General features: G+C 35.7%; 1 long non-coding RNA gene across 14 annotated transcripts in view; it reads right to left on the bottom strand.

The window, feature by feature from the left end:
- Positions 1–14,782, bottom strand: part of LOC143663535 (uncharacterized) — a 550,609-nt gene that overhangs the window by 444,725 nt on the left and 91,102 nt on the right. The window contains exon 3 of one of the 14 annotated variants that reach the window (XR_013166010.1): positions 3,867–3,928. The exons of the other annotated variants lie outside the window; for them this stretch is intronic. This is a non-coding gene — a long non-coding RNA (uncharacterized LOC143663535). Of the gene's footprint in view, positions 1–3,866; positions 3,929–14,782 lie in introns of those variants that run through there. 14 annotated transcript variants of the gene reach the window in all.

The following is a 14,782-nucleotide window of genomic DNA, read 5'->3' as shown; positions in this document are numbered from 1 at the left end:
AGAAGATTTACTGAAAAATAATCTATTTTATCCATGGAAACACCTATATTGTATGTAGTCATAGAAATGTGAAGACTTGTATTTGCTAATAATGACTTTGATGTCTGCAAATTCCAGTGAATGTGAATTGTTTCCCGCAGTGACAGTCCACATTTATCTAGATCATAATACCAAAATTAACAAGTCGCCCAATATATGTTTGTTGAATTACTGAATTGGTTGAGTGAGGAATGAATTTTAAAAAATCATAGTATCCATAAGCTCAATAATTTCAATGTTTTTTACAAACACAATAAATGATATAAAGTCTCCTGGTCTTTGCTACCCTATTTGTCCCCTTGTTAAATTAACCACTGTTCTAGTTTGCTAGCTTCCAGAATGCAGTATAACAGAAACGGAATGGTTTTTAAAAAGGGGGATTTAATAAGTTACAAGTTATAGTTCTAAGGCTGTGAAATTGTCCAAATTAGAACAAGTCTATAGAAATGTCTAATCTAAGGCATCCAGGGAAAGATACCTTGGTTCAAGAAGGCCGATGACGTTCAGCACTTCTGTCTCAGCTGGAAGGGCACATGATGAACATGGCGGCATCTGCTAACCTTCTCTCCAGGCTTCGTGCTTCATGAAGCTCCCCATGAGGCATTTTCCTTCTTCATCTCCAAAGGTCACTGGCTGGTGGACCCCATGGTTCTCTCGTCATCCTGTCATGGTTTTGCAGCTCTATCCTCATTCTCAGAAAGGAACTCTCTCTGAAATGTCTCCTCTTTTACAGGATTCCAATAAACTAATCAAGACCCACTTAGAATGGGTGGAGACATGTCTCCACTCCATCTAATCAAGTTTAATACCCACAATTGATTGAGTTACATCTCCTTGGAGATGACCTAATCAATTTTCCAAGCTATAGTGCTGAATAGGGATTAGAAGAAAGCATTGCTCTCACAAGATTGATTAGGATTAAAACATGGCTTTTCTAAGGTACATAAATCATTTCAAACTGCTACAACCACCTTCTTCAAAATCTTGCCTTATACACTAACCCATATACATTAAAGAAAGATAAATTTAGGGCACATAAACCGCTTTCAAAATATGAAACAATACTCACATGAAAAGCATAATTTATTTTATCATCCTCCTCCTCATCACCATATTTAATAGGACATTCTTCAGATCTGTCACAATTTCTCCAGGTTTCAATATTTGTAGATTATTTCATGGAAATTTGGAGCCATTAGATTTATCAACAATGCCTACTATCACTATTGTCATTATTATTGTACATATTAAAAATCTACATATTAGAATTCTAACTCTTCACAAAGAAGTTTCATCTTAGGAAACCTTAGTAGTAGTGTGCAGTGCATACATTTCAGGGCAAATTTTTTGCAATACAGTATTTTAGACATTTTTTAGAGAGTTTTATTAACACATAATTAGAATTTATAGAGCACTTACTATGCTACAGGCCCAAGTCTGTGTACCTTTTTAAACTATCTGAATCATCCTTACAACTCTGTAAGGTAAAAAGTTTATTCCCATTTTTCAGATGATAAACTGAACTTTAAATGGGTTAAATTACTTAACTAAGCTCATCGGCTTGAAAGTAACAGAATGTGAGAATTTGTGATGAAAGTCATTGTCTGACACTTGAATTTTATTTCTCTGAGTTCATTATTTATCTTATGTGCCTTAGGCAATGTGTATAAAATGTCCCAATATTATCAGCAGCATCTAATAATGAATATACTCTCCAAAACAACATGCTCTGCACTGCACACAGAGAATCTATTTACTCAGCCAAATAGTTCATTAGTGTCATAGCTGACAGCTCACCTTTCTCTTCACAGCGCCAAAGTTTGTCAATCAGATGGAATGCTCCCATTTACACCTGCATCCCATTATTTGAATAATACCCACGCAAGTTTTATTCCTACCATTTCAATTTACAGGAGCTGGTTCTGTGTCACTGACAAGTGGAGGTGGTTCAGAAATGCCAAGAGACAAATATAGTTAGGAAAATGGGATATATTTTATTTATGAAGGCTGTAGTTTCTCTATTTCATATTTTTAATTATATTTCACTAGTATATATGATGTTTTATATGGAATGATTAATCAGTGACCCACCTAGGAGTAAGTTGAAAGAACTGAAGAATTTGTCACAAGAATTTGGATATGGCACGTACTTATGTTTTTTTTCTCCCATGGGATCTAGTGATTATATATGAGAAGGTTGGCCGATATACTTTGTCTGTATATCAGGTTTAGTACTTTTGCCCACTGACATGACAAATAAAGGCTCCTTTCTCTTATATTATTACTTCACTAATATATTCATGTTAGCATAGGCATAAAATACAGACTCAAAGAGACAAACTGACAATTATAATTGTATATTTATAAGTAATTAATTCTGGTTATTTTATATATATATTTCGTATGCTGTGTGGCGGGGTCGCATTTCATGATTTTTCCATGTAAGCATTCTGTTAACACCATTTGTTGAATTTTTGTTTGTTCATTTTTTGCTCGCTTCTTTGTTTTTTGGGAAGTGCATGGATCAGGAATCGAACCCGGGTCTCCCACATGGCAGGTGAGAATTCTACCACGGAACTATCCTTGCAGTCCTAATTCTGGTTACTTTTAAAAAGATAATCCATTACATTGCTATTCTCTCTGATCTTCCTTCAGCTTGATTCATGGCACTCTATAGTGTTTTCATTATCAGCAGACTCCCGCTTCACACTGCCGTCGAATGTTTTCTCAGCGATATCTCTATGTAATTCTTCTTTCTCATATTTCTCTATTTGACTATCTGATACTTCATAGTATGCATGAGGCCTGCGGGAAGTGTTTTCCATGCAGTAGCAGCATTTCCTTCAACAGGCTACTGAAAAGCCTTCTACTACATGCTCCCTCCCGGGAGAGATGGTGAAACTAGTTCCATTTACATGTGTGTTGATGACCCTCTCACAACTCAGCCTGTTGGGATGACCACTCCCACTCTGTCTCTATGTTGCACACACTCTCTCCTTTTCCTGCTTTGTGTAAATACATTCATTCACCCACAGCCAGATAGATTTAACTTGTAATGGCCAATAGATTGTTATGCTGTTTCACATCAAAAGAACACCTTGGGATTAACTTGCTTTTTTCATCCTAGAATAAAATCTAAGGCAAAAGACATGTTTAAAAATATCACAGGTGTTTGTATTCTTGGATACCTGGTAAACTGGATATAAATAAAAGAAATGTTCATATATCAAAATGCTGCCTGATTCTACTAAATGTCTTTGACAAGCCAAAATTCTAAGGATGTAGATATTTGGAAAGATCATTTCTTGAGGTTAATTTCTCAAGGGATTTTAAAAATTTAATTTGGGAACTTTTCAGTATTTCACTCTGTTGCAAGTTTATGCCACATTTGATCATATTAAGTTGTCGCTTATACATTTAAGACCATTGTTTTTGTATATGCGAGAGGGCATGTATTTTACAAACATAATAGGGTTTCTACTATGAAATTGTCATTGCAATAAGGCAACTTGGTAACCTACCTTCATATTTGTAGTCACAAAAGTCAGTAATTTGTCACATTGGTGTTTTAAATGTTTGCCTAAATTGTTGGCTATTTCTGTGTTTTATAAACCAAAAATAAACCAAAACACAATTTTTATAAACAATGAAGAAAACCAAAATAAATGTCTTTGCATTTCAAAATAAAATCAAGTTTAATAATGAGCATCTCAGATTCAGACCAATTTTCAGAACCTGCTCAGTACATTTACCTTTGAAAATGGAATTTCATAACCTATATGACTTTCTGAAAAAAGCAACAACCATGAAGAAGGGCCAGCCACGGTGGCTCAGCAGGCAGGCTTCTCGCCTGCCATACGGGAGACCAGGGTTCAGTTCTTGGTGCCTCCTGCCCATGCAAAAAAAAAAAAAAAACACTAGGGAGAAAACAAAGATCAGTGGTTGTAAGTTTGGTGCCTCCTGCCCATGCAAAAAAAAAAAACACTAGGGAGAAAAAAAAGATCAGTGGTTGTAAGTGAGGGAGAGATGAATAGGTAAGCACAAGGCATTTGTAGGGTAATGAAACTGTTCTATGTTACTGTAATGGTGACTACATGACTATGAATTTGTGAAAGTCCATAGAACTGGAAACAGGATGTGTAAACCCTAATACAAATTGTGAACTTTAATTATAATGAATAACAACATTGGTTTATCAATCATAGCAAAAATGCTGCACTAAGGCAAGATAGTACTAATAGGAGAAACTGTGCGGAGGGTAAAGGGTAAAGCAGAACCATATGTACCTTCTGTACAATTTTTCTTTAAACCTAAAACTGTCCTAAAAATAAAGTCTGTTCATTTAAAAAAAAAAGATATCCTCATGTACAAAAATTAGCCAATAAGCTTTCTTACCAATCTAAATTCCACATCTAAAACCCACAAAATACGTACTTTCGATTATCTGATCCTTTTAGGCAAGACAAAGTTTCTATGCTACAGAATTTGGTAACACGGTAAAATTTAATCTTTAATGAAAATTCAAAGTCTCTCAATTAAATGAATACATCTGCCTGGCTATTTGTGGGAGACAGGACCGTGCTCCCACAAATACAAGCTCCAGTCCTAATCTACAGTTCTGTGGGTATGGGTTCATTTCTAAATAGAATTTTTGAAGATCCTATTAAGATGAAGCCACCTGAATCAAGGTGGACCTTATCAAATATGAGTGGGTTGTTTATAAACAAATGAAATTTGGGCATAGAAGTAGAAGCCATAGGAGATGACAGAAAGAAACATATTGGACATATGACAGAGGCAGAGATTGAGTGCACCAAGCTACCCCCAGAAAACTAAGGACTTTAGAACAGGCGTCGCCTGCTGAGACTTTGATTTTGGCCTCTTAGCCTCCAAAACTGTGACTCAATAAATTTGTGTTGTTTAAGCCACCAGTCTATGATATTTATCATAGAAGCCCTGACAAACCTGACACTATTCCTACTCAAAGATTGAGTAGGAAGCCATTTACACAAAATAAATTAAGTGGCCTTAAGGAAATTAGCTGCCCCCAGATTCTTCCCACTGACCCATGATATTGTTCCTGAAATTTATCTTCTTATTCTTTAGTCTAAATCACCATGTTCTCAGAAGGTCCCTGCTAAAATGGCAAATGTGTTTTATGATCCAGACCATATTGGGAATTTCAAATGCGTTTATCTAATAGCATTATGGACACTTAGCAGGACCTTGACGGGCTAAGAAAGAAATCAACAATTTGTTAATTGGCAAGATAAGAAAGGTTGGGAATTCTATCTCAATTGGCAAAATTCGAAAGTTTCAGAACTATATTTAGAGAGGTCTTTCCCAATAAATAATATGTAGTATACAATGGACTTTCCCATTATAAAGGAAAACCAGAATTAGCCAGCATGTCCTCTGTGAAAAGAGACACTAAACTGGGTAGTTCTAATGATGAAGTGCATCTTTTTCAGTCTGTCTCCAATAAAGTGTAAACTCATAATAACTCACTGCATAATACTAGACTTGTAAAGAAGACGCCTAGAAAGGGCAATTTTCCCTTTTTGGGGGGGGTCACTAAAAGTGTCTAATTTCAAATTTTTACAAAACCATCGAAAAACGGAGCAGAGGCTTTGGAAGAGCATTGCAGCTCCCAGCAAGTGTAACTCAGAAAGTCTCAATTTTTACTCTTTGTAGCTGCTGGGAAAGAACTTAAATCCATTTTCTCTCAATCCATCCATCTGTAAAATTACTATTCTTATTATTAAACATTTCTGAAGTCTTCACAACATCCTGAGCACTGAATATAATGTGTATAAAGTCATTGTTTATGCCCTCTAGGAGCATAATGAGGCTTACCACCTACTTCTAGGAATGTCTTGGGGATTGAAATACTATTTTAAAATGCCAAGAGCTACTCAGAAGAAATGTGCTGTATAATTACAAATATTATTATAGATGAATGGGCATGTTCCATTAACCTCTAGAATTGGTTACCAAGGGAGCCTGTGGAATCTTCTTCTCTGGAGAGCTTTAAAAAAAAAAAAAGCAGCTAGCTATATATTTGATTGGCATAGTTTAGGTGGAGTTCTGCCTAGCACAAATTGGGAGAGTTATAGAGGGAAAAGCCAAATGCACTTTTGAATTATGCCAATCAATTTATCCTATAAAGACCAAGATTGAGAAGGGCTGAGTTCAGTAAACAATCAAATTCAAAAAGATATAGAGAAAAGTCTCCAACAGAGTTGGTAATTAAGAGAATTAAGAGTCAAATGATTCTCCCTCAGCTTAAAAAGATGAGTAGTGCTTGAACTAATAGCCAGCTACCCAGCAACTTTTTGCTTTTGGAAACATCCTGAATACGTTTAAGCACAAAACTTACTATGCTGGAAAAAAAAAAAAAAAAAAGGCACAGAAGTTCCAGTCAACAAATGTGGCAGTATAAAGCATTCTAGAAAGCCATTCCCCCACAGAATCTGAATGATTCACAAAACCTGGCAGTCATCTTTCTTAAAATTCCAGAAAACAGTTAAAAGATTGCCTAACTGAGTGAGTGCAAATCAAGGAATCACAGCTTTAATAATAGTAGGAGAAACACTGAGTGCCCTTGCTGACCCTTTCCCCCAGCCTCCCCAGCTCAGTATGGAGCCAGCCTGGGCTCCGACTACTGCATGTTCCCAATCCAGATCTGGAGGGAGTAGAGTAAACCCTATGCAAATACTGTGGTGCCTGATATCAGTGCAAATCTATCCTAGGGCGGCATGAAAGACTGAGATAAGAAACACATTTCTAGCTGAACCACTCAGAGATTGCCTGGAGTAAGAAGCTTGCAGACAGCTAAAGTATTCTAAGAAACAATTATATCAAAGTGACCTGGGGCAAATAAATACCTACTATAAATTATGCAATGTAGCACCCAGGTGGAAGAGAAAGTGCATTCAAATGCCTGTAAACCGGGTAATTCTTAAGGCCATGCATGAACAACAACAAGCCCTGGATAAGACACAGTCTCGAAAAAGACTCAGAGGACCCTGAGCTAAATATTCCCCTCAGGCTGCTTTTCTTGATAGAAGAGAAACACTCTGAAAGAGAGCAGAATCCAGTGCAGAACTAATTTAGAAAGACTGTGTAAAATGGTTTTTTTTTTTCATTTGTTTTTGTTTTGCATTTGTTTTTTTCTTGTTAGGTCTTGGCCTTAAGGAACTCTCTGTCACACCACAACCTGGATACTAATTTAAACAACAGACAGGTCAGGGATTAAGCACTAGAGGTAACTCTTTAAAATTTTAAAATGTATAGTGTATGGCAAAAGATTACAAGACAAAGAAAGAAGAAATAATGGCCCATCCAAAGGAACAAGATAAAAATCCAGAAATGATCAATGAAGGAAACCAGACTTTGGAGACACTGGAAAAAGACATTTAAAAATTATCCTCAACATGTTCACAAAGATAAAGGAAAACACATAAGAAGAACTAAAGGTTATGAGGGACAAAAGGAATGACCAATACCAGTATCTTAGTGAAGATATAGACATTTTAAAAAGGAATCAAATAGAAATATTGGAGCTGAAACCACAATAATGAAAATGAAAAATTCCCCACAGGGTTTCAACAGCAGATTGGAACTGGACAAGAAGGAAACAGAGAATTTGACTACAAGGAAATTATAATTATTCAGGCTGAGGAGCAGAAAGAAAAAATAATTTAAAAAATGAAGAGGGCCTGTGAGACTGTGGGACGCCATCACGTATACAATATATGCATTGTCAGAGTCCCAAAAAGAGAAAAAAGAGAGGAAAGGCTGAAGGAATAGTAAAAGAAATATCAAAAGTAAACTTCCAAAATTTAATGAAAGACATGAACATGTGCATTTAAGAATCCCATCAAATCCCAAACAGGATAAATTCTAAGAAAACAGGACTAGTCCCATGGTAGTCAAATTAACAATTGCCAAAAGACAAGGAAAGAATTCTGAAAGCTGCAAGGGAAAACACATATTTTATGTACAAGGAAGTTCCAACAAGCATAAATCAAAATTAAATATTTTTATTCATCAAAGGACTTCATTATGAAAGTAAAAAATTAATTATAATAACAAAAGAAACAACCTATAGAATGGGAGAAACTATTTGGAGACCATATCTTATAGACTTTTAATATCCAAAATATATAAAGAAATCCTCCAAATGAACAATAAAAGGCAAACAACCTAATTTAAAAATGTGCTAAGATTTACTAAAAAAATGCAAACATTTGAATAGGCATTTCTCCAAAGATATACAAATGGCCAAAAAGAATATGAAAATATGCTCAACACCATTAGCCACTAAGAAATGCCATTCAAAGCCATAATGGTATCTTATATTCACTAGAATGGCTACTATTAACAAAAAGAAGAGAAAGACTGCTTGAAAGGATGTGGAAAATAGGAACACTCACTTTTTTTCAGTTAGGATGTAAAATGGTGCAGTTGTGTAGAATACAGTTTGGCAGTTCCTCATAAAGTTACGTTGAGTTACCGTCTGAGCTGTCAAGCCCACTTCTAGGCATATATTCACAAGAATTGAAAGCAGGGACTGGAACAAATATTTATACACTGATGTTCATAGTGATAGTGTTCACAATTGCCAAGGATGGAAGCAACCCATGTTCCTTTATGCTCAATCGGTATATTGTATATGAATGGATAAATAAAATGTGGTATATTCATACAAGAGAATATTATTCAACCATGAAAGGAATGAAATTCTGTTATATATGACAGCATGGATAAACCTTGAAAACATTTTGAGTGAAATAAACCAGACGCAAAAGACAAATATTGAGTGTTCTCATTAGAATGAAATAATTAGAATAAGAAAATTCATGAAGTAAGAATTTAGGATATAGCTTGTTAGAGGCCAAAGTGGGGGTAGAAAATGGGGAGTTAATACTCAAGCTGTACAGAAGCTGTTTTGGGTGGCAGAAAATTTGGGTAATAGATGGAGATTATGATAGCACAACATTTAAATGTAATTACCACATTTGATTATATATTTGAATATGGTTAAAAGGAGAAATTCAGGTTGTATATGTATTATTAGAATAAAATTTTCAAAAAACAGCATAGGACTGTGCAACACAAACAGTGAATCCTAATGTAAACCATGGATATAGTTAATAATGTAAGTATAAAAATGTTGCTTCATCAATTGTTACAAAGGTACCACACTAATGAATATGTTAATAAATAAAACTGAGTGTGAGGGAGGGGGTACATGGGAATTTTATATTTGTTGCATGATTTTTCTCTAAACCTAAAACATCTCTAATAAAAAAATTAGTGGTACACCAAAAAACTCAATAATCACGATAAATAATACTTTAATGCAAAGATTTTAAAAAAATCAAAATTAATGAAAAATTCATGATGAACAAAATATCAAATTCTGAATAAAGACAGGATCTGAAATTTTAAAAAAGAGCTAAATTTATCATTAATGAGGCCTATAGGGTTGGCTGAATCTGATAAAATTATTAAGAGTAATCTTGAGGATGGGCCACAGTGGCTCAGCAGGCAGGAAGGCTTGCCTGCAATACCAGAGGACCTGGGTTCGATTCCCGGTGCCTGCCCATGTAAAAAAGAAAAAAAGAGTAACCTTGAATATTCTAAAACATTCTGGTATATTCTAGAATGCCAGAATAACATATTCTGAATTGAAAAAGTCGTATTTCTTATAATAAAAATACTTCTTATGGTCAATTCCTTATTTTTATTATCAATTCCTGAAGGCACTTAATTATTTTCTTAATTTAAGCAGTTTTGATGACAATATTTCTAAAATCTAGAATTTTTTTTCTAGATTTTAGAAATCTTTCTCTGTCTGAGCAAGTCAGATAAAATACATACAACTTTTCCTATGTTTATAGTGGATCCTTGGAAAGTGGTGAATATACATTTTTTTTTTTAATTCTGAATATCTAGAAGACCTCAACTATTGTATTTACCTGTAGATTCAGATATCAGATATAGATCCTCTTAGAGATAGAGGTATATGGAAATGACCCAAAGCAACTGCTCAGTTATATTAAGAAAGTCTTTCATGTGCACTTATTTGGGGTCAATTGTTTCTTTCTCATAAAATCTTAATAAAAGTTGAGTAACTGCATGACCTTCAGAGAAGGATAGCATGACTTCCTGTTGACAGAATTAATTATTGACCCAATGGCTGTGAAATAGCCTTCACTGAGTTATTTTCACAATCTCTAGAAACTCTTCTTCTTCCTGGCATTATCACCATGGTGAGTTGACAGGAGCATTTAAAACATTATCTATTATTTCTGCATCACAAGCCCAGTGGACTAGGTCAATTGCCTTGTCAGTTTAAACCTCCTCCTCTGTCTGACTTGTATGAAGATGCATCCTGGCATACAAAGAGCCCTGGTCTAGGAATCAGGAGCCCTGTATTTCACAACTTTATTTTGTGACCTTGACAATTAACTCTATTTCTCTGGACCTCAGTTTCTTCATCTATAAAATATATGGATTGAATTAGATGATCATTTAGGTCCCTTCCATTGAAAAAAAGGTATGATTCCATGATGTCCTGTAATTTAGTGTGATGTTAAAATAAGCCAGTCTTTCACTATGAGTTTCTTTGTGAGGTGCTCATAGCACTCTGTAGGTGCCCCAGTGGAAACCATTAGCATAATTCAAGACAATAAAATGCACACATCAGAGGTGAATGTAATGATGAACCCTGGACCGTGATTGATTTAATTAGGTCTCCAACAAAAGACCTGTTCTTAATCAGCTATCCTGTGTGCATGACCGTCTTTGTATATTGGACTCTTAGATGATGTACTATCAGTTAAGGCCTAGATTCACTTCTGAATAGGATCTTCTAAGCTCCTACTTAGGCATAGCCAAATTATATCAGGGTAGAGCCTTAATCCATGTTACTGAAGGACTTACAAAGAGAAAGGCTCAGTGAGAAGCCAGAGTCAGTGGGAACCGGAAGATTGCACACAAGGAGAGAGAGATTGCCATGGGAGGAAAGACTGCTGGAACACGTCAGGGAGAAAGCACGACCTTGCCGAGGTCTTGATTTTAGACTTCTATCTGAAACCTTGGGATAATGAAAGCTTGCTGTTCACCCTTTGTGTGGTGTTAAAACTGTCTTAGTTTTCCAGGCTGCTATGACACAGCCATAGGCATATTTCATAGGGTATGCTCATTAAACAACAACAGAAACAACAAAGAAACTAGTCATGTAGTTTTTAGTTAAAAATTTAACATAAAAGCCAGATTTGGGCTTCTGTTAATAAAGCAAAAGAACTAAGCACAGTGAGTTCACATATCTCCATGGCATTATAGTCTATCAGAGCTGGGTAATTGTTGCTATCTTTAATAGTACATGTGCCCTACAATTTGCCATACAATACACCGCTCATATTTCACTTCCTGGCCCTCTATCCCTTCGAGCTTTTGAATGCAGGTTGAAGTATTTGTCTCCACCACCAAATAAAATGCTTTCACCGGGTAAATAATTCTTCTTGACCCTCTGTGGTAGACACAGTCAGCTAGCTGTCTATAACTGTACATCCTGCAGTTCTTTCCGAAAAAAATGAACTCTGATTTTATTCAGGGTACCATCTTTCTGGATAAAATATTCACCTCTGCACACTGCCTTGCATCACATGAAATGAAAACAAATAACAAGTAAGAGGAAGCCAACACTAGTTCTTTCAAAAAAAATATCGCTTTACCTAATTAAAAAAAAAAAAGTCCTCTCAACTGACCCACAGATTCGTCATTCATACTTTATATTTTCCTTACTTCCTACCTGGAACTCTGATATAAAACCTATTTAGGTAGTGGCTATCTTGCAGCCCTGAGGACAAAAGCCACATACTAAAATACCAGAAAAGCTAGGAGCATTAGTTTCTGTTCGCATCCTGGAGTAGCTTCTCCAATCCTGGACTGCCACCATGTTTGGGAGAAAATGAACCACTATCTGGTTGAGCCATCACAAGTGGGTTTTCTTTTTTATTACCACCAGCTAGATGCCTACACCCTCACTGAATCCCAACTACCTGATCTAGAGAAGGTAACTGGTCATTATCCTTTTAGAACAGAAGCAATACCAATCAAAATTAGGGTTTACAATGGGTGGATGCTTACTATTGATATGCATTATGCTAAGTGTTCTACATCAGTTAACTCTCAGGATATGAGAGAGATGTCTTTATACCCATTATACAGATGAGGTGTGGAGATGATTGTTTCTTGCTCCAGGTCAAACAATTCTTTTGAATAAATGATGAATGTTGTGCTAGTTTGAAAGTTTAGTATACTCCAGAAAAGCAATATCCTTTAATCCTGATTCAACCTTGTAGGGTGGAAACCTTTGATTAGATTGTTTCCATGGAGACTGGCTCACTCAATTGTAGATGTGACCTTTTGTTTGGATTACTTCCATGGAGATGTGACACGACCAATTGTAGGTGTGATCTTTTGATTAGATGGTGATGTGACTCTGCCCATTCAAGGTAGGTCTTGATTAGTTTATTGGAGTCCTTTAAAAGAGGATACATTTTAGAAAAAAAAAACATAGTTACTTCAGAGCTCAAAGAGATACACAGCAAACACCTAGAAACAGACGTCTGGCAATGCAAAGCCCAGCAGATGTTGTCATGTGCCTTCCCATGAGATGCTAACAAGTAAGAACCCAGAGTTGTGTCCCAGAGTAGCTAAGTGAAGACCCACAGACACTTAGAGAGGAAACCACTGGTATTAGAAGCTGGAAGCAACAGAACTGGGAACAAGGACAAGCAAATGCCACCCACATGCCTCCCATTTGACAGACATTTCTTGATTCAAGATATATTTTCCTGGATGCCTTACTTTGGACATTCTTATGGCTTTAGAATGATGAACTTGTTTCATAATAAATTCCCTTTGTAAAAAGTTATTCCATTTCTGGTATATTGCATTTTGGCAGCTTGGAAAACCACAACAAATGTTACATCTAAGTTTGAAGTAAACCTTAAAATATTCATCTGAAAGTACAAACATCTCATTCAACAGTGTTGGCTCATCAAAATACACTGTCATTTCCATTCACATTTAACATATTTATCAGTGTCAATTTCAGCTGGTCCCCCAACATCCCCTGGCATTCTCACACTGTTCCTTAGAAAGGTTACTCCCTTATTCTGAGAAAGGAAAAATTCACATTTTTACTCTCTTTTCAACTACCAACATCACTCTCTACCTTACTGATTCTCTATTGAGAAAGCACAAGGCTATTTCCATGTGTTCTTACATACTCTACATTTCTGACTTTTGAATTGATGAATTTACCCTATTATCATCTATGGCCAAAGCTTCCAGTGGTGCTCAAAATTTCTTCCCTGATTTTCAATGTAAAGATTTTTTTTTTCTAAATCTACACCTTTCTTCTCTTTTGTTATTAATTGCCCCCTCTTGTCAGAATATGGACATGCCCTATTCCTTTGTCATTCCAAAGAAATTTCCTTGACCCTCCTTTCTCTTTTCAGTTATTGACTCAAAGTTTTTGACTACACTTGTATCTCTACTTCCGCCACTTGTATTCTGTTCTCAACAGTCTTGGCCTCAATCTCTACCATAACCCTTAAAATGTTCTTGTCAAGATCAAAAAGGACTTCTGATTTGAAAAATCCAATGGTTAATTCTCAGGGCTCAAATCTCCTCAAGCGGATTTGACAGAGTTGATTCCCCCCTTATTTTTGGACTTCTAAATTTACTAGGGTTCCAGAATGCCACATCTTCTGATGTTTGTTCCTATTTCATTAACTGTATCTCAATAGTCTTTACTGGCTTAGCTTTCCTTTCCTAACCTGTAAATATTAGAATATCCTGGAGTTTAGTCTTTGCCACTTTTCTCTTCCCTACCTACATGTCTCTAGATGATCTCACCCAATCCAATGTTTTAAAATATATCTCTGTGCTGTTGAATCCCAACTTTCATCTCAAACGAGGACTTCTCCTCTGAGATTGACTCATATAACCAGCTCTCTCTTTGACCTTCTCATTGGGCATATCTAACTTAAAATGTCTAAAACCAATGATTGAATTCCTGTCTCATCCTGAATCTCCTTCATCTCAATGCAAATGCAATTAATGCAGTTGCTACAAATCAAGAATATATGCCATCCTTGATTCTATTCTTTATTCCTTTATATAGTCAATGAGTAAATCATGTCACTTCCACCCACTTCACCCCACTTCCACCAAAACTAAACTTAACCAAGTTACCATCATAAACCAGTTGGGTATATCTATTTAATTAGTTTTTTAGTCTTCCATTCTTGCTCTTCTCTACCCTCAGTGCTGATCATGTCTTATTTACCCTCACAACTCTCCAGCAACTTTCCTTCATGCTTAGAACAATAAGGAAGATCCTTAACATTGCCTATGAGACCCTAATAGATCAAGATCCTGTTTACATATTTTAATGATCTCTTACCAGGCTGGCCCTCATTCAGCCCTGTTCAGCCATTATGACATTTTTAAAATGCATCAAGTGCTACAATATTTTTTCCTACTCAAAGACTTTACTACTACCTGTAGTTTTCTTTTCCTAGAGAATCTTATTCCAGGTTTTCCTTTGCTTTAGTGGTTCCTCAAATATTTCTGAAATGAAATATCTATATAAATACATATAGATTTCATTTGGATTAAATATAGATATTTCATTTGGATTAAATATTTAATTCAT

Source organism: Tamandua tetradactyla, chromosome 19, assembly GCF_023851605.1.
Source record: "Tamandua tetradactyla isolate mTamTet1 chromosome 19, mTamTet1.pri, whole genome shotgun sequence".
Lineage (NCBI taxonomy): Eukaryota > Metazoa > Chordata > Mammalia > Pilosa > Myrmecophagidae > Tamandua > Tamandua tetradactyla.
The sequence above is the reverse complement of the archived record's forward strand: the minus strand, read 5'-3'. Positions and strand labels throughout refer to the sequence as shown.